Source organism: Rhinatrema bivittatum, chromosome 10 (genome assembly GCF_901001135.1).
Source record: "Rhinatrema bivittatum chromosome 10, aRhiBiv1.1, whole genome shotgun sequence".
NCBI lineage: Eukaryota > Metazoa > Chordata > Amphibia > Gymnophiona > Rhinatrematidae > Rhinatrema > Rhinatrema bivittatum.
The window spans coordinates 23,954,105-23,974,884 of record NC_042624.1 but is presented as its reverse complement, the minus strand read 5'-3'; the positions used below and the strand labels follow the sequence as shown (position 1 = coordinate 23,974,884).

The following is a 20,780-nucleotide window of genomic DNA, read 5'->3' as shown; positions in this document are numbered from 1 at the left end:
TGGACTGATCCGTGGTACTACAGGAACGAAAATTATCAGATAAAGAACCAATTTTCTTTTCCTTGTACGTACCAGGATCAGTCCAGACTCCTGGGATGTACAGGAAAATTAGTTCTTACCTGCTAATTTTCATTCCTGTAGTACCACGGATCAGTCCAGACAGTGGGTTGAGTCTCCTGTCCAGCAGATGGAGACAGAGAAAAACTGAAAGGGTATCCTATATAAGGACAGAGCCTACCCTGCATCCCTTCAGTGTAAACGTTATCAAAGCAGATAAATAGAGAAATAACCAACAAAGATCAAGCAAGCAACAAGTAACTAACAGATGGAATAATTTAAAGCTCTAAGGAACCGCTCTTGCATAGATATCCACATCCATCAAGTAGATGCTTCCGGTGCCATAAAATTCTGATAGCAGATAGATCTTCCAAAATGCTGTGAAGGAAACAAGAGAAAGACACTTCGAGCGGATGTAGCAACACTAGCCGGGCATCTGGACTGATCCGTGGTACTACAGGAACGAAAATTAGCAGGTAAGAACCAATTTTCCTTTCCATGTACGTACCCGGATCAGTGCAGACCGTGGGATGTACCAAAGCTTCCCTAAACAGGGTGGGACCGAGACAGTCCTGCTCGAATCCCCTGCCATCCGAAGGAGCCAAAAATTGACACTTGTACAGCGAGAGACCTCCAAGGAGCCGCCCCCCAGATTTCCTGAGAGAGAGACTGACACTCCACCCCAGAAAACAGCCTATGAACATAAAGAGTGGACTTTAAAAACCTGCGGAGCCCTCCGATCCTAACAGAAGCACACCGGCACAATCGCCTCCTTGAGGCTGCGAGCAATCGTAGTCTCAGAAGCCTTGGATCGTCCCTGAGGACCACTCCGGAAAACAAGAAAAGATCAGAGACCTGGGGCTCATTTGTAAACTGCAAATACCTTATAAGTACATTATGTCCATCAAGAAGATACCAGTCCTCATCAGGTGGATTCGCAATGCTCTCAATAGGAAGGCAGGGAGCTCCACTAATTAAGCCCTACAAGACAACGCTTTGGGCTCCAACACCCCTCAGGCTGAACAAGTAGAGACGAGAGTACAATGTATGGCTCCTCCCTTGAGGAATCCCCTACATCCGGATGTACCACCAGCGAGAGTACACCCGACAGCGGAAAACCGTACCCGTAGAGAGCTGAGAAAGATAAACCAGGCCAGAAAATGAAGGACCTGAGATATCGGAGCCTTGTGTGCCGGACTTCCGGACTCAGCCCAATCACAAAAACTCCCCAAAACCAGGCGTAAGTGAGAGAGGGAGAGGGCGTACTAGCCCTTAGCAAAGTGGAAATAAGTTCTTCCTTATACTCCCTCCAGCTTAGGCGCCGCCATTCAAAGCCAGGCAGTTAGAAGCGATCTGACTGACTGAAAATACTAGGCCCTGTCATAGCAGGTATGAAGTATGGCCGGGGAGAAGGGGACAGAGTATTACGAGGTTCACTATACCTGCGTACCACAGCCTGCAAAGTCACTCGGGTGCGATCGTTCTGAGTATCTCACCCACCAGAGGCCAAGAAGGAAATACGTACTGGGAAAAAACGTTGCAAAAATCTGGGAACATCCAGGACATGCACTCCCTCCGAAGAGTCTACCCCTCTGTGGCTAAATAATCTACAAGCTATTGTCCAGTGGGGGAGACCCCACCTGCAGACAATCAGCTCTATTGTTCCACTGGAGAGCCCCCACCCTCCGGGGCCTAGACACTGATGACTGAGGAAGTCTGCTTGAACAAGCAGAGGCAACAGATGACTTCCGGTGTCTCCCGGACATTGATGTAGGGTGTACTGCCTTGTGACGGATCAGAGTAAGAAAAACCTTGAGGGCTAAACGGACCCTCTGGGCCTCTAGGCAAGTGATGTGCCAGTGGGATTGGACTGAAGACCATTGGACTGGGGACCAGAATCCCTGTGTAGCTTGAGTTTGACCCACGGCCCTGGCATCCATCGTGACCCTGATCCACCGACGCATCTATAAAGGCATAGCATGCCGGCGATGGTAGAGTAGTAGAGCGGAGGAGCGCCGAGACCATTCGGATGCTGGCAGCCAGCCGGAGAGCAAAGCCTCCTGTAATAGATGCATATGTTCAAAGCTCAAGGAACCAGCACAATGTTGGAAGTCCTGGAGACCAGAACCGGAAGGTAATCCCAGGCCGTGGGTAGTGAGAATTACACACTTGGCACCTAAGTTTGAGCGCCCGAGGAACAGAAAGGAACACCTTGCTACCAGGAATTCCAGAACCTGGGAGAGCTGGAGATTGCTCTCGGGGACGGTGAGAGATCCTTTTTTTTTTTTTTTTAAACACAAAAGTATAGAGAATACTTGCTTGATCTTGGAAAAATCTGAGAAGAAAACCCCAAAGGGAAATAGAAAACTGAGGAAATAAGGGAATGGCAGGTTCTACCATCTGAATCTGCTGGAGACAGAAATAATGAAGGGATGCAGGGTAGGCTCTGTCCTGATATAGGATACCCTTTCAGTTTTCCTCTGTCTCCATCTGCTAACCAGGAGGCTCAACCCTCGGTCTGGACTGATCCGGGTACGTACAGAGAACAGAGCTTTTACTTATCGGGGATGGGATCCGGAGAGGCCCACTCTCAACACACTTGCTCCAAAATTTGCTCCCCTCGGATCCTGGACATCCAGTCTAATGCTGCGCAAAAGTATGCAAGGACTTCCATGTAGCTGCCCTGCAAATTTCTTGCAGAGAAATCTGTGACACTCAGCCCAGGAAGCGTGTGTAATGCGCCCTAAGCCCCACTGGTAAGGGCCGACCGTGAAGCAAATACGTGGAATTTATCGCCTCTTTCAGCCACTGGGCTATCGTGGTCTTAAGACACCATATTATCCAGCTTTGGACCACTCCAGAGGACAAAGAGGTGGTCTAAGACTAAAATCGTTGGTAATGTTCAGATAGCGCAGCAGAGCCCTGCGAACATCTAACTTTCTCAAATCCTTTGAGAGAGGATCAGACCTGTCCAGATCGGAAAATGACGGGAGTTCCACCGACTGGATTCAAATGAAAGGAGGAAACTACCTTTGGAAGAAAAGATGGGACCATTCGCAAAGTAACCCCTGAATCGGTAATTCGTAAGAAGGGTTCCCGGCATGACAACGCCTGAGCTTGGACACTCGACGCACAGAGGAAATCGCCACAAGGAACACCACTTTCAAAGTGAGGTCCTTCAGAGTTGACCTTTTCAAAGGCTCAAAAGGTGGCGCACACAAAGCCGTAAGGACTACATTCAAATTCCAGGATAGACAAGGTGAACTCACCAGCAGGCGTAAATGCTTTGCTCCTATAAGGAAGCGAGAAACATCAGGATGCACAGCCAACGCCACGCCTCTTATGGCCCCGCATAAGCATCCTAGAGCTGCAACCTGGACCCTCAATGAACTACAGGACAAGCCCTTAGCTAACCCTGTCTAAAGGACGGGGTAATTGCCAGGTTCTTGTGGCCTGGTTTTGGTCTCTGTTGGAAACAGGATGCGGGCTTGATGGACCCTTGGTCTGACCCAGCATGGCAATTTCTTATGTTCTTATCTGACACGGACGCCCAGGTGGGAACAATACTCCTGTCAACGCACCATGACTCAAAAACCTTCCAGGAAGAAAACCAGGGTTAGACGCCAAAGTCTTTTTCAAAACTTTATTGAAGTGGACATGTATATATTCTTAAAGCCCGACTCTGGATGAGTTTCGCCGTTAGCAAACGGCTGCCTCAGGGGCTAAAAACAAATCATAAAGCGCACTAATTAAAATATGCAATCAAACCAATAAATATTAAAGGACCATAAAAAATCATGTATATCTGAAAAATGTATATTATAAAAAGGTGACAATAAACTGTGACATTACAACATGGAGACGTGAAAATATTTAACAAAAAATGTAAAATCATTTGAATAAAAGGCAAACTAGAAATTGAAAATGAGTATTTTACATAAGCCTTTTATTCAAATGATTTTACATTTTTTATGTTAAATATTTTCACCTCTCCATGTTGTAATATCACAGTTTAATGTCACCTTTTTACGATATACACACATTTTTCGGATATACATGCTTTTATTTTATGGTCCTTTAATATGTATTGGTTTGATTGATTGCATATTTTAATTAGTGTGCTTTATGATTTGTTTTTAGCCCCTGAGGCAGCCATTTGCTAGCAGCAAAACTCGGCCAGAGTCGGGCTTTAAGAATATATACATTTCCACCTCAATAAAGTTTTGAAAAAGACTTTGGCGTCTAACCCTGGTTTTCTTCCTGACGGCTTTCTTAGACCGCCTACCTTCGTGCTTTTTGGGACCTTCAAAAACCTTCCAGACAGGCACATAAGACAGAGAAGTCGAGACTTTGCGCGATCTCAGCAGAGTAGTCACTACTGCGGAGTAGCCTTTGTTCTTTAGACACTGCCTCTCAAATGCCATGCCGCTAGACAAAAGCGATCAACCTGGTTGAAACAGACAGGCCCCTGATGAAGCAGGTTTGGGAACCGATGCGGACTCTCCACTGCAAGATTGACCAGATCCGCAAACCACGGCCGGCGAGGTCATTCATGAGCCGCCAGGATCACATCTGCCGGGTGTTTCTCTATTCACCAGAGCAGACGATAAGAGGCCAAGGGGGAAACAAAGCAGGATGGTCAGCGGCCAGAGAAGAACCAGAGTGCCAACGCCCTCTGCACCTGTGTCCCTGCGACACGCAAAGAATCGTGGAGCCTTGACATTCTTTAACGTCGCCATCAGATCCATGCAAGGCGTGCCCCATCTGTCGCAGATGAGTTGAAAGGCTCTGTCCGCCAGTTGCCACTCCCCGGGATTGAACTAATTTAGACTTAGAAAATCTGCATGTATGTTGACGACGCCCAGTATGTGGGACGCGGCTATGCTGGCCAGGTTCCACTCCACCCAACTGATAGGCGAGCTTCCATCGCCACCGGGCGACTCTTGTTTCCTCCCTTGTCGGACAGCACTCTGACCGACTTTCCCTGGACCAGAGGGAGGAAGGCCTCCAATGCCAGTCGAACTGCTCTGGTCTCCAGACAATTGATTGACCACCGAGACTCCTCTGGAGACCATAGCCCCTGCACAGACTTCCGCAAACAAACTGCTCCTCAACCGGAAAGGCTGGAATGGTGACTACTGTTCATTCCAGAACCACCAAGGGAATGCCACGACTCAGATTGTCCGAGAACAGCCACCAATCCAGACTGGACCAAGCGGACTCCGTTAACAGCAGGGGGTTATAGAACTGTTCGGAAACTGGACTCCACCGGGAAAGCAATGCTGATTGTAAGGGCCGCATGTGAGCGAACGCCCATGGAACCTAGAACTTGCAAGTAATCCCAGACTCTCGGAGGATGTTTCGCCAACAAAATCCTCACCTGCCCCTTAATTTGATAATTCGGTCCGATGTTAGAAAAGCTTTCCCCTGATGGGTGTCTAACAAAGCTCCCAAAAATTCCAACGATTGGGAGGGGGTTAGGTGACTTTTGACCCTGTTGACCACCCAGCCGAGAGTGTTCAACAACTGCAGCACGCGAAGGATCACTAACTGACAAAGAGCCTCAGACTTCGCCCGAATCAGCCAATCGTCCAAGTACGGACATACCAACAAGCATTCTCGTCGTAGTTGTGCTGCCACCACCACCATTATCTTGGTGAACGTCCTGGGGGCCGTCGCAAGGCCCAAGGGCAGAGCCTGAAACTGGGAGTGCTGCCCCAGGATGGAAAATCTCAGAAATTTCTGATGATATGCCCGGATCCAGATATGCAGATACGCCTCCTTCAGATCCAGAGATACCAGAAATTCTCCCGGCCGAACTGAGGCAATGACTGACCACAACGTCTCCATGCGGAAGGGGGAATTCAAAGACATTTGTTGACCTGTTTTAAATAGAGAATAGGCTAGAAGGACCCCTCTTTTTTTGGAACGATGAAATAAATGGAGTAATGGCCCCTGTGCTGTGCTGACGGGAGGAACCAGAACTGCCCCCAGATCGAGAAGGCGGTGCAAGGTCTGCTTTACCGCTTGACGTTTTTCGGCGTGCCCGCATGGGGAGACCAGGAACCGCGGATTGCGCAGGCATGCAAAATCTAAAGCGTAGCCGTGTGTTATCACAGAGAGCACCCATTGGTCCGATGTGATTTTGGCCCATTCCTCGTAAAACAGACAAGTCTGCCCCCTACCACCGGTACAGAGGAATGGGCCGGCAGACCATCATTGTGTAGCCTTACCGCCTTGAGTTGTCTGGGAAGTGCCACGTCTGCCAAAACGTCGTCCATGAAAGGGCTGCGACCAGGCTTGCTGTCTGCCCGTATTCTGTCGAAACGAAGAAGCAGGCATTTGGGTCGTCAGATCTTCGACTCCCTCTGAATCGGAACCTAGAAGAAAAAGCTCCTCTGGACCTTGGTATGTCTTCCGCCCAAGGACTGAATTCATGTCCTCCAGTTCCTTTCCAAATAGTAGTTTGCCTTAAAAGGCAAAGAACCCAACTGGGATTTGGAAGACATCTGCAGACCAGTTCCGCAACCACAATAATGTCCGAGCAGTGACTGCCAAGACCATGGAGCAAGCGGAGGTTCATAAAAGATAATAAAGGGCATCAGCACTATAAGCCACCACAGCCTCGAGGCGGCCACCCTGTCGAGCTTTGTCCTCCGAAAGGCCCTCGTTGACTTGCAGCTGTTGCACCCAGCGGAGTCCTGCTCTTAAACCAAAATTGCTACACATCGCCACCCGGACCCCAAGGGCAGAGACCTCAAATCTTCTTAAGCTGCAGCTCCAGCTTTCGATCCTGCAGGTCCTTAAGGACTGTGGATCCCGTAACTGGAATAGTAGTTTTCTTCGTGACCACAGAAACTGCCGCATCCACTTTTGGCACTCGCAGAATCTCCAAAGCCTCCTCCGGCAGAGGATAAAGCTTAACCATCGCTTTCATGACCTTTAACCTCAAATTTGGGGTATCCCATTCTCGGAAGCACAGGACCGTAGCAGAGAAATGGAAGGGAATAGCTGTAGGAGGTCCCCCTCAGGCCCAATAACATCGGATCCATAGACCCTAAGTGAGACTCTTCAGGAGGCACTTCAATCCCTAACTCCCCCAAAATGGAAGGAATGAGAGGCCCAAGTTCCTCCCTTCGGGTCATCGCCCTCGACGATGTGGGTCTGCCGAGCAGCCCCCTGCTGCTGATCGCCGTCGCCCTCTACCCCTTCGGAGGCTGGTCCGGTATGTCTGGATCTTCCTGGTCCAGGGTATCAGAGGCTGTATTCCGAATCCTCCCGTGGCAGCATGGACCTGAAAGGACACTTCACTTTTAAGGGCCCCCTCCCCCGGTCCGCCGACCAGGGTCGCTTATTACTCTTGGAGAGCGGCACTGAGGAGCTCCCGGGTTTAGAATCGTATTTCTTAGTTGCCTTTCGGGCCTTAAAGGCCCTATGCATTGCCAGAATAAAATCTGAGGAAAAGGAAGAAGAATCCTCTGAATCAGTCTCAGGTGTCATTACCCTGTCCTGTAGCATCTGCCCTTGCAGGAAAAACAGGCTGCGAATCGGGCTGCTAAGGAGGGGGGGGGGGGGCCGGGAATTCCCTTTCCCAGCCGCAAGTTGAGACGCTGAGGAAGCCGAGCTTAGAATGGCGCCTTTTCCCGAACTCAGCGACAAAGGCCTGGAAACAGTCGCCGGCAGTTCCCTAAATGCGATCGCAGCCGACCTCCTGCGGAGAACCACCCCCACCAACTGGCTCCGAAGTTCCCTCACCTCCGTGGATGCAGGCTGAGCACAGCCCATCCCTTGAGAGGCGCGCACACCCGGCAAAACAGACCACGCGGCATAAGGGAGCCAAAAAAAACCAAACTTTTTTTTTTAAACTGGGAAAGACGGAGTGAAACGTTCACCGACCGCCATGGAAACAAAGACAAAGGAGAGCCTCGCGAATCCACTGCTGAAATTAGTATTATTTATTTTAATTTTTATTAAAGTCACTCCAACCTGCTCAGCTGTCCTCTGATCGGGTCCTGAAGCGGTCTGACTGGGGTGAGTGATCCAGCCTCCTCTGTATCACCCCAAGCTGGGCTGCCCTGTGGCAAAAGTAGGGCCCTCGACCCTGAGCTGCAGCTGCCTACCCAACCAAGGGGGATGGTCCCCTCAGGACCTGCCACCCCCTGGGAGGCTAGAGACCGTAAGCCACCTTCCTCACTGATTTCAATCTCTTTTTCTTTTGAAATTAAATAAACTTAAGACAAAAACTGTCTAACTTTCCTTTCCTTTTACCAAGTAATTAGTACAGACTGAGTGTTGCACCCCACCATCTGCTGGAAACAGAGAAATACTGGCAGACTGTGGGTGGCATCCTGGTATATAAGGCAGAGTGTCGAAACTTTCTCTGTCTCCATCTGCTGGAGGGGAGGCAAAACCCAGGAATCTGGACTAATCCGAGTATGTACAGGGAAATAAGCAATCACCTTAGAGTACCTGTATTTTTTATTTACTTATTTAGATGTTTTATATACCGGCATTCATGAACAGGTCACATCATGCCGGTTTACATAGAAACAGGGGGTGCATCGAACAGTAGAACTATAACAAGTGCAAGGGGAGCAGTTACAAAAAACCTGGGGTAGCATAACTGGGAGAGAGAAGTAAGAACAGATAGGGGTAAGGAAGAACTGAATGGGGTTAAGATAAATAACTTAATAGTAATTTACAGTGTCAGATGGAAACAATGTTAAAGGAGATGTCGGTGGTTATGGGTTGTCTGGGAAGGCTTGTTTGAAGAGCCTGTTTATGGTTTGAGACAATTTGTGGACCATACCTGCTATGGTCTAAGCTAGCAATGCTGTGGAGATGGTGGGTCCCAAGTTTCTGTGGCACCTGTTTACCTGTGCCTTTCATATGAAAGACTTTCAGTTGGATGGATGGGAGGGGTAAGAAAAAGGAAAAACTAGGTAGCTGTGTCTGAAGGCTTGAAAGACTTCAGTCCAGTTAACACAGGCTCCAACTGACAGGTCAAATCCCTCCCAACATGACATGTTTCGAGTAGACTTATTTTGTATAGGCTCCTCAAAAAAAACAAACAATTCTCTGGCAGGTTTTATAATCCAGTAAAACGTCATTACTTAAACCAGTTTTGTAACAAGAATTCAAGAATAAGGGCTTTACAAATCCGACTTACATTTCAAGTTTTGTGCCAAGCTTTAGGCACCAACAACTTTTCGAGTTTCTGGTCCTTACTTTAGGCCAGATATACTGAAGAGTTTCATTTTATGGAAAAATACTTAGTGAATTACAAGAATTACAAATCTATGACTAATGTAAGTACAGCAGCTGATTTAAAATAATCACTGATAAAAATAGTAAAAAATAATTTAAATAGTCACTAGAGGTACATACTTTGAGAAACTAGACACCTGGCTTGTACTTTTTTTCTAATTTCCATTCAATTTACAGATTTTCTACAGTGATTACAGGACAGCATGCCTCTCCTTTCAGGGCTGTCAGCTATCAAGTGTGAGAAAATTTTTCTAATGGTAGTCAAATATTAAGTACTGCAGCAACATAATACTTCAAAGACTATCACTACCTCCTACATTTAAAACCTTTGCCTGATTGATAAAAGCAGTTCTCCCACTCTGTATGGGACAAAAAGAAGCTTTGTAAATCAAGCCATCTTCTAGTTAACAACACCAATGTGGCCTTTTAAGATACAAATTAAGAAAGGCTTGTGCTCCAATTAACAAATGAGAATTGGGGGGGGGGGGGTACTGTTTCTCATGTATTTTTTAAACCTGGCATAAACTTGATAAATAAAATGGCATCCCAAGAGAGACACTAAATAACCTATTCAAGAACAAAAGCTTGGCTGAAATAGCGTTTATATGTTTTAAAGAATCTGAGTTTTGCCCAGACATGGTCACTATTGTATAGAAACAGCTTAAGGCTTAGCGCAAATAGGGTTTGCATATTTTAAATGGTCTAAATTCTGGCCAGACACGGTCACTATTGCATCTGAATGTGACGTATCATTCAGACCATTAAGAAGTTTCAATAAAATAAACTGTCTTCTACCCCAAAGTTTCGCGTCTCCCACCTCTTCCAATAACGCAGACTTTATCTACGTGTCTCACCTTGCCGCCTTCCTAATTAGCTCAACGCCGCCTAGCGGCCAGCAAGGGCACAGGCCGCACAGCCGAGCCTTTCCATTGGCTGCTTCCTCCGCCAGTCAGCGAACGAGAAAACCCCGCCCCCCCCGCCAAAACCACAATGTGGACGAGGACAAAGAGCGGGAGAAAGGCCCGGAGAGAGGTTAGAGGGCGAGATCTGGCGCGAGACGATAGGAAATATCCAGCACAAAGCACGGGGTACCCTCCCCTAGCGAGGGAGGAAACCGCGAGACGTCCTACAGTAAGGAAGTAATAGCCCGAGCGCAACTCGCCAGCCAGCATTAACCGCATCGCACATGTATAACCAAAACGCATCTCCCTCGCCTCTGCTGCATTAGCGCATGCACGATTAAAAAAAAAAAAAAAAAGGAAATCCCGTCTCCGGCGCTGAGCATCGCCAGGCTGTCCCCGTCCCCCGACCCCCGTCCAGCGCCGGGAGCCTGTCTCAAAGGTGCGCGGGAACCGAGCGCGCCATCCGCATCCAATGACCCGGCTCGGAGCGCTAACAAAGAAACCCCATTAACCATGGGGGGGGAGCTAGATCTTTTCCTGTTGTGACAACCCAGCCGCGTCCGTTGCTCGGACACGCTCCCTGAAGGAATGATTGATAACAAGGCAGCAGCCAAGTGCGTTTCAGCTGTAGATAAATCGTCGCAGGACAACAAGCGGCGGTCGTCCCCGGCCCTCCTCGTGCCCCGGGGCTCCCCATCCTCTTGTCAAAGAGCATCAGTACAGTCGCTTTCACTTCCTGCAAGGACAGCAGTTCCTCCCCGCCCCCGCCGTTCCTTTACCTGATTCCTTTCGGAACAAACGAAGAAATACATATTTGTTGTTTCGACGATGTTGAAGGAAAACCACCAAGCACAAAGGAAGAGCAGCAGCCGCCTTCCGGACGCTCCCCGACTCACTCTCCGCTGTGACGCAGCTTCCCAAGGACGGCCGAGGTCCCTGCAACCGCCGCCGCCGAGGGGTGCTTTGCGCGCGAAACCGAACCGCCCCGGCCGTTAACCGCCACAGACAGCACGAGCCCAGCAGCAGCTCGCGCACCGTTCACCAAACGTACACACACGACCAGGGTTGCCGACGCTTTGGGCGCGCGCCGCCCGCCCGTCCAGCATTTAAAGCACTGACGTCAGCGGGCCCGCCCACCGCCGAGCAGCCAACCAATCGCGGGTGCGCAAGGCGCACGAGCAGGTTGGGCCGGAGGAGTCGGAGGCGACCGGACGGTGTCTGCGAGACTCGGGCTGGGGTTGGTTTTTACCTGCGGAAACCGTGCGGATCCCTCTTCACTCAGGCTTGGGCAGGGCTAAGGGTTTGCCCGGCCTTAAACCGCTCCTGCGGTGGCCACGATTCGGAGAGCTGCTGCACCCATTCTTTTTCCGTTTGGCGTGCAAGGCTGCCACGGGACACGCCGCCTTGGGAATGTGCCTTCCTCCATCCCGTCTTTGAACCAGTTTGCAATCCACCTCTTGTCCCAAGACTTTTACATTTTCTCAGGAGTCTCTTAGGAGGGCCTTTGACAGAAAATGCAAATCCAGTGCATCCACTGGCTCACCATTGTCCATATATTTATTAACCCCTTACAGAGATCGGTGGGGCATGACTTCCCTTCCATTAAACCATGTCTTTAGGTTCTGTAATTTTGATCTTCAATTTTTCTAGACACTAAGGCTTATCTGTCTATATTTTCTGGATCATCCTGCAGCTTTTTTTTTTTTTTTAAGAATGGCTTTATATTGGTCACCCTCCAATCTCCAGGTACAACAGATGATTTTAATGATAGGTTACAAATTGCTAGTAATAGATCTGCAAATACACTGTCTGGTCCACGGGATTTGCTGCTCTTTATTTTGTCAACCTGCTGTTATCACATCTTCCGGGTTCACTGTGATTGTTTCAGTTTCTCTGAATCAACACTATATAAAATAATCTTCCTGGCACGTGTATCCCACCCTCCTCAGTAAACACTGAAGCAAAGACATAGTTTCGTTTTCCTGCTATGGCCATGTCTCCTGTGAGTGCCCCTTTAACCCCTCAAACATCTAATGGTCAAATTAGCTCCCTCACAGGCTTCCTGCCTCAGGTGTATTTGAACATGTTTTTATTTTGAGTTTTTATCTCTTTGGCCAACTTCTTTTCAAATTCTCTTTTTGCCAGCTTTATCAGTGTTTTGCATCTAACTTGCTTTTTCCTATTTTCTTCCGTTGCTTCCTTTTTCCATTTCTTAAAAGAAGTTAGTTGGCTAAAAGAGTGTCTTTCACTTCATTCCAGCAGTTGCCTGGCTTTCCTTCCGCCTTTTTTAATGCATAGAATACTTCTGGTGTGGGATTCCAAGATGATATGTTTAAACAATACACACACACACATACCTGATGTAAACTCTTAATGTTTGCAGCTGCACCTTTTATATTTTTTCTATTTTATTCATTTTATCAAAGGTTTTCCTTTTAAACGTTAAATGTTAGAGCAGCAGTTTTCCTTAATGTCCTTGCTCCAGTTATTAAGTAAAATTTGATCACGTTATGAACACTTTTGCCAAGCAGATCCAACACCAAATTCTGTGATCCAACAAGAATTAGGTCTAAAATATCTGCCCTCTGCTATATGAAACTGTCATTTATTTCATATAGAAACTTCACCTTCCTAGCATGTCCCGCGGTAACATTTACCCAGCCAATATTGGGTTAATTGAAATCTCCCATTATTACTATGCTGCCAAATTTGTTAGCATCCCTAGTTTCTGTTAGCATTTCATCGTACATCTATTCTTTCTGGGCAGTCAGAGGGTAGATATTGTACCCCCTCCGCTATACTCATCCCCATCACAGATGGAATTTCTATCCCACAGGCTCTTTATCTTGTCTGTCTATGCTGCCACCCCCCCCCCCCCCAAAAAAGAAATCCTGATATATATCCTCACAGGGATTAACACAATAACATAACGCTCCTTGTGCAATAAAGTCTTGACATAACTTATTACATGCATGCCGATGATATACAAATCCTCGTTCCAATCTCCTCTACGATAGAAGATGCCATGTCAAAAGCAGCCTCTCACCTTGATGCAATCAGAAACATGCTAATCCACCTCAAATTATGCTTAAATATGAGCAAAACTGAATGTATCCTAATTAACAGAAAAAACCCTGGACAAAAAACAACACCACCCTTCCACTTTGACAAGACCCTCATCCAACTTAAAGAAAACATCAAAGACCTGGGCTTTTGGTTAGACATTGATCTAAATTACAAAAAACACATCTCTACAAAAATTAAAGAAGGCTTTCATAAACTACAAGTAATCAAACACCTAAAACCTCTACTTCACCCCCATGATTTCAAAACCGTACTACAAGCCCTCATCTTTTCCGGTTTGGATTACTGCAACTCCCTTTTGATTGGCTTACCAAAATCATCTTTGAGACCCTTGCAGCCACTTCAGAATGCTGCTGCCAGAGTTCTAACGGATAAAAGCAAATATGATCACATTACCCCTGTCCTCAACCAATTACAATGGCTCCCAATAGAAAAAAGAATTGAATTCAAAGTTTTATCAATAATCCACAAAGCAATCTACAAAGCCGACTACACTGCCTTTGATGACATTATACACATACATCGCTCTCAACGCACAACAAGAACATCTAGTAAACTTCAACTTGTGATTCTCTCACTTCCAAATGCCAAACTATCCTCCACCAGAAACAGAGCCTTCTCCATCATTGGACCTAAGTTATGGAATTCGCTACCCCACTTCCTCACCGCGCAAGAAAAAATCCTTCAAAAAAGACCTAAAATCCTGGCTTCTCAACCATACTCTTAAGGACAGCTCTCAATGACTTTAAATTATAATCCCATAAACTGCCAACTTTCACTATTCCCCTTGGACAATCTCTCCTGATTCAAGCTACTGATGCCTCCTTTTATGAAGAACTCAGTTATCTTTGTCTATCTATTCAGTGTACCTACCCTGTGTACACTATGTTTTTGTTCATACTTCTTTTTGATGCCATTTCCCACTATTGTTAAATTTAAAGTTTAAAAAATCTTTCAATGTAACAAGTTGTTCTATATGTAAACCGGAGTGAAGGCAACTATGCTATACCTCGGTATATAAAAAATGCTAAATAAATAAAATAAATAAATAAAAATAAATAAAGTGACTTCATATTAGTGTCTGAAGAAATAAGAAGAGTTTCTACTCCATGTATATAATCATAGGTGCAACAAGTCCATAGTGTAAAATGACATACTTCTCTGAAAGTTTCTATATTTTTAATGCAAAAAAAATTGAAATGTATCTGCAATAAATCCTCGTGCATGCTACCGTTCACAGAATCACAAGTGTCTTGCCAAGATTCTTGGTGTGAAAATGTCTTTTATGCTCTTAATTGGGATAGTTGTTTATAAATCAAAGAATGTGCTTAGGAGGGAAGGAGAGAAAGACAGTAAATAAATGTCCTTGCTTTCTGGGGTCTGTTTTTTTTTTTAATCAGGCACATACACTAAATATTCATTTAGTGTATGTGCCTGATTAAAAGATACTCAGCAAAGCAATACTTACTGAGCCTCTTCAGCCACTAGCTCTCAGCACTCCTCAGGATTGCATCCACCTCTTCTCCATGAAGAATTATTTTCTAATGCTATTCCCCAGTCTACCCCATTGAGCTTTTTATTATGATTCTAAGGTTTCTTTCTTTTGCATTATTTATACCTTTCTGGTATTTGAATTTCTCTATCATATCCCTTTGTCTCTCCTCCTAGGGTAAACATAATTAAGCCCTTGAGTCTCATCTTGATCATAGCTGTGTCCATTATTACTGCAGTCATTGTTAACGGATTGTTTGTATGCTTTTATAATCACAAAAGGTACAGCTTACATAAAGACTGAAGAGGACATAATGGACACATATCCTGGTCCAAGACTGATGGAGCCTACGAAGAAGTCTCATTTCATAAGGTTTTAGGCACAGACCTATTACCATTTTGGTAGCCCTTCTCTGGACCACCTCCACTCCTTTTGGAGGCGTGATTATTAGCACTGGAAATACTCTAGGTGAGGACTCACCAACATCCTACATAAGAAATTGCCATGCTGGGTCAGACCAAGGGTCCATCAAGCCCAGCATCCTGTTTCCAACAGAGGCCAAACCAGGCCACAAGAACCTGGCAATTACCTAAACACTAAGAAGATCCCATGCTACTGATGCAATTAATAGCAGTGGCTATTCCCTAAGTAAACTTGATTAATAGCAGTTAATGGACTTCTCCTCCAAGAACTTATCCAAACCTTTTTTGAACCCAGCTACACTAACTGCACTAACCACATCCTCTGGCAACAAATTCCAGAGCTTTATTGTGCGTTGAGTGAAAAAGAATTTTCTCCGATTAGTAATATAGTAATATAGTAACGGCATAGTCCGTGTATACACTAGTGCTGTGTAAAATAAATCAGATGGCTAGAATGTTCTAAACTTGAACAGTGGAGCTTGAAATCTAAGTTTGAGCACACTTTAAACCACTGAAAAAACAATGGCAAAGGAGAACAAGCAAGAGTCTCCAGATTTACAGCTGTGTTCCAGTTGCTGCATTTTCTTGCTAACCTAACCTGGATGAGCAAGGTAATAATCAGTAGGAATCAACACAGGAGGTGGAAAACAGGACTTATCAAAATGCCTTGATCAGTGTCTTTGAGAAGGTAAACAAAAACCTGTAGACATAGGAAATAAGGGGCTGACCTCCGTTACTTGGACTTTATGAAGTATTTGCTACAATGTCACATGAAAGACTAGTTTATAAGAGGACAGCTGGCGCTGGAGATAAAATTTACAAGTGGAACTCTTACTCAGATAAATAAGAGGCCAATGTAATAAGGTGTGCTGTGCCATTTCAGGGCACCTTTTTGTGTCCTAAACTATACTCAGGATTTCATGCTTTTAGTGCACAGAACAGTGCTCTAAAAAGGGGGAGTAACAATGTGCAGTAAAATTAGTGCAGCTCCATGCAAATCCTTTAAATGAAGGGCTTAGGTGAGGTGCTTTAAATCTTAAATTGTTAATGATGCGTTTTCTTAATTCTGGACATTTAACTGCTAGGGCAGAAGTGGAGTAAAGTTCTGACGTTAGTGTTAGTCCTTGGTATTGTGCTAGCATAGTCCCGGACGGAGATCCTCCAGTTTTTTTAACTAGGGTCTTTGCTACCATTTTTAGCACACAGGAATATGTAAAATAGTGGGCTAAGCTTTATACTCTTGCCTTAGCATGTCTTTTGTCTTAGCGCACTTTTTAAAACCCCCAATGAATTTGCAAAACATTTGCTTTCTGCACTGGGAGTTAACTTGATTTTTAATGCACAAGGGAAGAAAATGTATGCTAAATTTTAGAGCATATTTTTACTGACAGTTTAGCGCTTCAGACTCTTATTGCTATCTCTGCACACCAAAATGCTACATTCTTTATCACACTGCTACACCAGTCCAGACAGGTAGGTGATCCCTGCCTACTAGCAGATGGAGACAGAGGACACACCTTTTTTCAGTAAAATGATCACTTGCGGGCCGATACAGTAAAATCGTGGGAGAGCGGGCGCCCACTCTCCTGTGCGCGCGATACAGTAATTTAATTTATTAAAATTAGGGCCGGCGGTAAAAAGAGGCGCTAGGGACACTAGCACGTCCCTAGTGTCTCTTTTTGGACAGGAGCGGCGGCTGTCAGCAAGTTTGACAGCCGACGCTCAATTTTGCTGGCATCGATTTTTGAGCCCGCTGACGGCCACGGGTTCGGAAACCGAATGCCGGCAAAATTGAGCTTCCAGTTTTCAACCCGCGAGCCACGGACCTATTTCAAATTTTTTTTTTCAATTTTTTTTTTAACTTTTGGGACCTCTAACTTAATATCACCATGATATTGAGTCGGAGGGTGTACAGAAAAGCAGTTTTTACTGCTTTTCTATGCACTTTCCCGGTGCCCGGAGAAATTAGCGTTAATTTCTGACAGTAAAATGTGCAGCTTGGCTGCACATTTTACTTTCTGTTTCGCGCGGGAATACCTAATAGGGCCATCAACATGCATTTGCATGTTGCATAAGGGGTAAAGCTAGCGCGTCCAAAACGCACATCCAATCGCAGGTTAACAGTGTGCTTCGCCGGAGCGCACTGTACTGTATCGGCCTGTTGGTAAATAGGCTGGTGCTGCACTAGCAGTAGTATTTCCCTGTCTCCAGCAGATGGAGGACATGCTGGTCTCATGCAGAAGGATTTTGAGGCTTCCAGTGCCCCAGTCTTTCGGTCAGGTCCCTGGTGGAGCTTGCTCCTAAGGCAATAGTTGCATACTGATTTCCCTGGTGGAGCAGGATCTCAGTTCCTAGGGCAACAATTTTTGTGATTGTTTCCCTAGTGGAGCAGGCCCAAACCATAGCTTCCAAGATTCCCCTCCGGGGCCTGGTTGAGCAAAGGCCTGGACTATGACTCCTGGTTTCTCTGTGGGCCTGGTCAAGCAAGGCCTGGATCGTGACTCCCAGGTTCCCTCATGGGCCCGGTCAAGCAACATCAGGTAAGTGACTCCCAGGTTTCCTTGTGGGCCTAGTTGAACAGACTCTGGTAAGCGACTCCCAGGTTCCCTTATGGGCGTGATTGAACAGTCTTTGGTACGCGATTCCCAGGTTCCCTTTCAGACCTGGTTAAACAGCCTCTAGGGTTCTCTTTGGGTGTAGTTGAGCAGAGAAGGTCTGGTAGGGGAGGCCTTTAGCAGTTCCCACTCTACCTCAGACTTGTGGGTGTGGACTTCCCTCCTTCTATCTCCTGCCTCCTTCCCAGCCCCCGCTACTTACCTCTGAATTGACTATACTACGCACAGCCAGCTGTGGTCTTTCAGCATCTGCCGCAACAGAGAACTTATAGAGCTGTCTGCAAAGAAGGGCTTTCAACGTTTGGAAGACTCTCTGAGCAGGCATAAGAATTCACTATTATGGTGGGACCAGCAGCTGTTGGAACTGGGCCTGCCCTTATGAAGTCAAATGACTGGCTTTTTTTTTTCCTCCAGAGTTATGTTTGGACAGGGGCTGCTGTGGTTGTGGAGACAATCAGCATTTCGTGGGGGATTTCCACAGCTCGATGGGAGTATTTTTGTTGGCAGCCTCTGCAGCTATTCAATTTATTTATTTCATTTTATATTCCGCCATTTCAATTTGTTCAAGGCAGATTACAGTTTATACATACATAATCTATTACATATAAACATAAAGCAATAACATAAAACAATAGCAATATATTAACATAAAATAATTAAAATACAATACAAAATATATATAAATTGTACTATCAATGTTACCAGCATTTACATAATTGCTTGTCCTTTGCATGGAAAAGTCATAAGGCAAAGGGAAGCAGTCAGCCCTGCTACCTCTGCAGTCCACGGTGTCAATGCCAGCTTCTAGCTTGATGAATTGCTTTACAGGTAGTAGTATTTATTTACTTACAAAAATTTATATTCTGCCTTTTGCCAGGGCCTGTTCTAAGCAGATTCCAATAAAAGAAAAAAAGCAAAAATGATAAAAAATAATCTAAATAAATAATATTTGCCTTTTGTACTGATACCAGTTAGTGGGCGACCTTTGGTAGAGAAGCTCTTTCATGTATACATGTGCACAGCAAGACAGAGCGTTCAGCACAAGGATTACCCGTACCTCACAGAAATTTACGATCAGCAAACAAAGCTCTCTTAACCATTCCATCTGTAAAAACAGCAAGACTAACCCAGGCCAGAGAGCAAGCACTATCACTGGCTGGGCCCCTATTATGGAACACTATGCCCCTCGATCTAAGACTCCAGAGAAATTATAAACTATTTAAAACAAACCTCAAAACCTGGCTTTTCAAACAGGCCTTTTACAAAGAGAACAGCGCAAACAAGTAAGGAAGAGCGGGCATATAGCACCTAAAACATAATCTCCAAGTGCATACCTGGAAATTATTATTATTAATTTATCACACAGATAATCGTAGTTAATAACCCGTAATCCCATAAATGAACCACATGTTATCTCCTAGGAGACATGCATCAATGGAAAACCCATGTCATAAACCAAATAGCCTTTAATGTTTATTTGTTACCGGATACTATTGGCACCCCCTTTGTAAAGTATGAGCTAATCTCCTCTATATGTGCCTTATTGTAAACCGTTATGATGGTAAATAACTTAACGACGGTATAGAAAAACTTTAAAATAAATAAATGTTTTAAATAAATGTTAAAGGCATTCTGAAGGCTTGCAGTTTAAGCCATGCTTGGAGAGCCTGTTTTAATCTCGCATTCCTGGTGTGCTTGTGGGAAAATGCCCAGGCCCCAAGTTAAAAAACAAAAAAAAATTATCGCTTGTTCCTCCCTCAGACCTCTGGAGTCCTGGTCCTTCCCAAACTTCAAGCTCCTGGGAAGCCTCCTCCACTGGATTCCCTTGTGACTTGCTGATCAAGGTGGAGGACTGGAAAACCGAGGAGAATAAGGAGAATAAGGCTTGTTCCCACTTGTCCTTTGGATTGATGCCATGGTATTGGCCATGGACCACAAGACAGGACAGCAGGTTGAAAATTTGAGGCCCATCTTAGTCAGAATTCCCTTTTAGAGTTACTATTTGGACAAGATCCGGAAGGGTTAACTCTTAGTGATTTCCAGATTCCCAGAAGATAGTTTCTGCTAACCTTGACTGTTTGTTTGAAGTCACAATGACCTTTGGGATGTCAGAAGAGTCAGCCCAGGGAGATGATGCTCTGTTCAGATATTGATCAGCCCAGTCGTAGGGTGATGAAGACAAGAATTGTTGGTACAAAGATTTCTCCAGATACTCTTCTGGCCCATGGCGGTTTGGCTGGTCTTCCCCTCCCTAAAGCAATTCTTATAGGCAGCAGAATACACTACAGTAGCCTTACGATGAGTTATTCCTTGCTCTATCAGAACAGTGGTTCTAGTCATGATATGGGATAGGTGATCCCTAGAGGTTGCCACTCCTTTGTTCCAACACCTTGATGGTGTTTCTTTGTTTGTCAGGCTCCAAGAGTGGGTGGTAAAGGCTGCTCTGGGGAAGATTTAGAGTTTGACAGCTGTGATTCAGTGCCATTCAAGGCTCATGGTTTGGCTCAGTATGCCTATTTGAGGTTCTGAAAGAAAAGGCACGTCTCTTCCAGCTCTTCCCTGATAAGAAGAGAGTCGTCAGATGTCTTGGGATGTTCCATTTCAGTACTGAAACCCTGCCTCTGTCAGTCTGGTGGTGAGGCACCAGAAGCGCTTTTCCTCCTTGGACTAGAGGCTTCTGCCAAATTCCCGTTGGAGTTTTGGGCAGAGTGGTGAGCTGTGCAAGAAGTCTGGGGGCTTGTCTTGATACCAGGGTGGACAGAGGTCTCCTGACTCAGGAGAGAATCAGTAAATGGTATGCTAAAGTGAGAGATTTATCTCACAGAGTTCCTCAATGTGTAGAAGAATCACCAGCCTCTGGGTTCTGTGATGGCCTCTCTGGATGCAATTCCCAGGAGCCAGGGCGTCCCTTTGGCTTCAGATATCTCTGTTGTCCTGCTAG

At 45.7% G+C, this 20,780-nt stretch overlaps 1 protein-coding gene across 1 annotated transcript in view; it reads right to left on the bottom strand.

The window, feature by feature from the left end:
* Positions 1–11,315, bottom strand: part of IVNS1ABP (influenza virus NS1A binding protein) — a 107,273-nt gene extending 95,958 nt beyond the window's left edge. Inside the window, exon 1 of the mRNA XM_029618367.1 lies at positions 11,006–11,315. The gene's annotated coding sequence lies outside the window, so the exon portion shown is untranslated. The remainder of the gene's footprint in view (positions 1–11,005) is intronic.
* Positions 11,316–20,780: the final 9,465 nt, after the last annotated feature.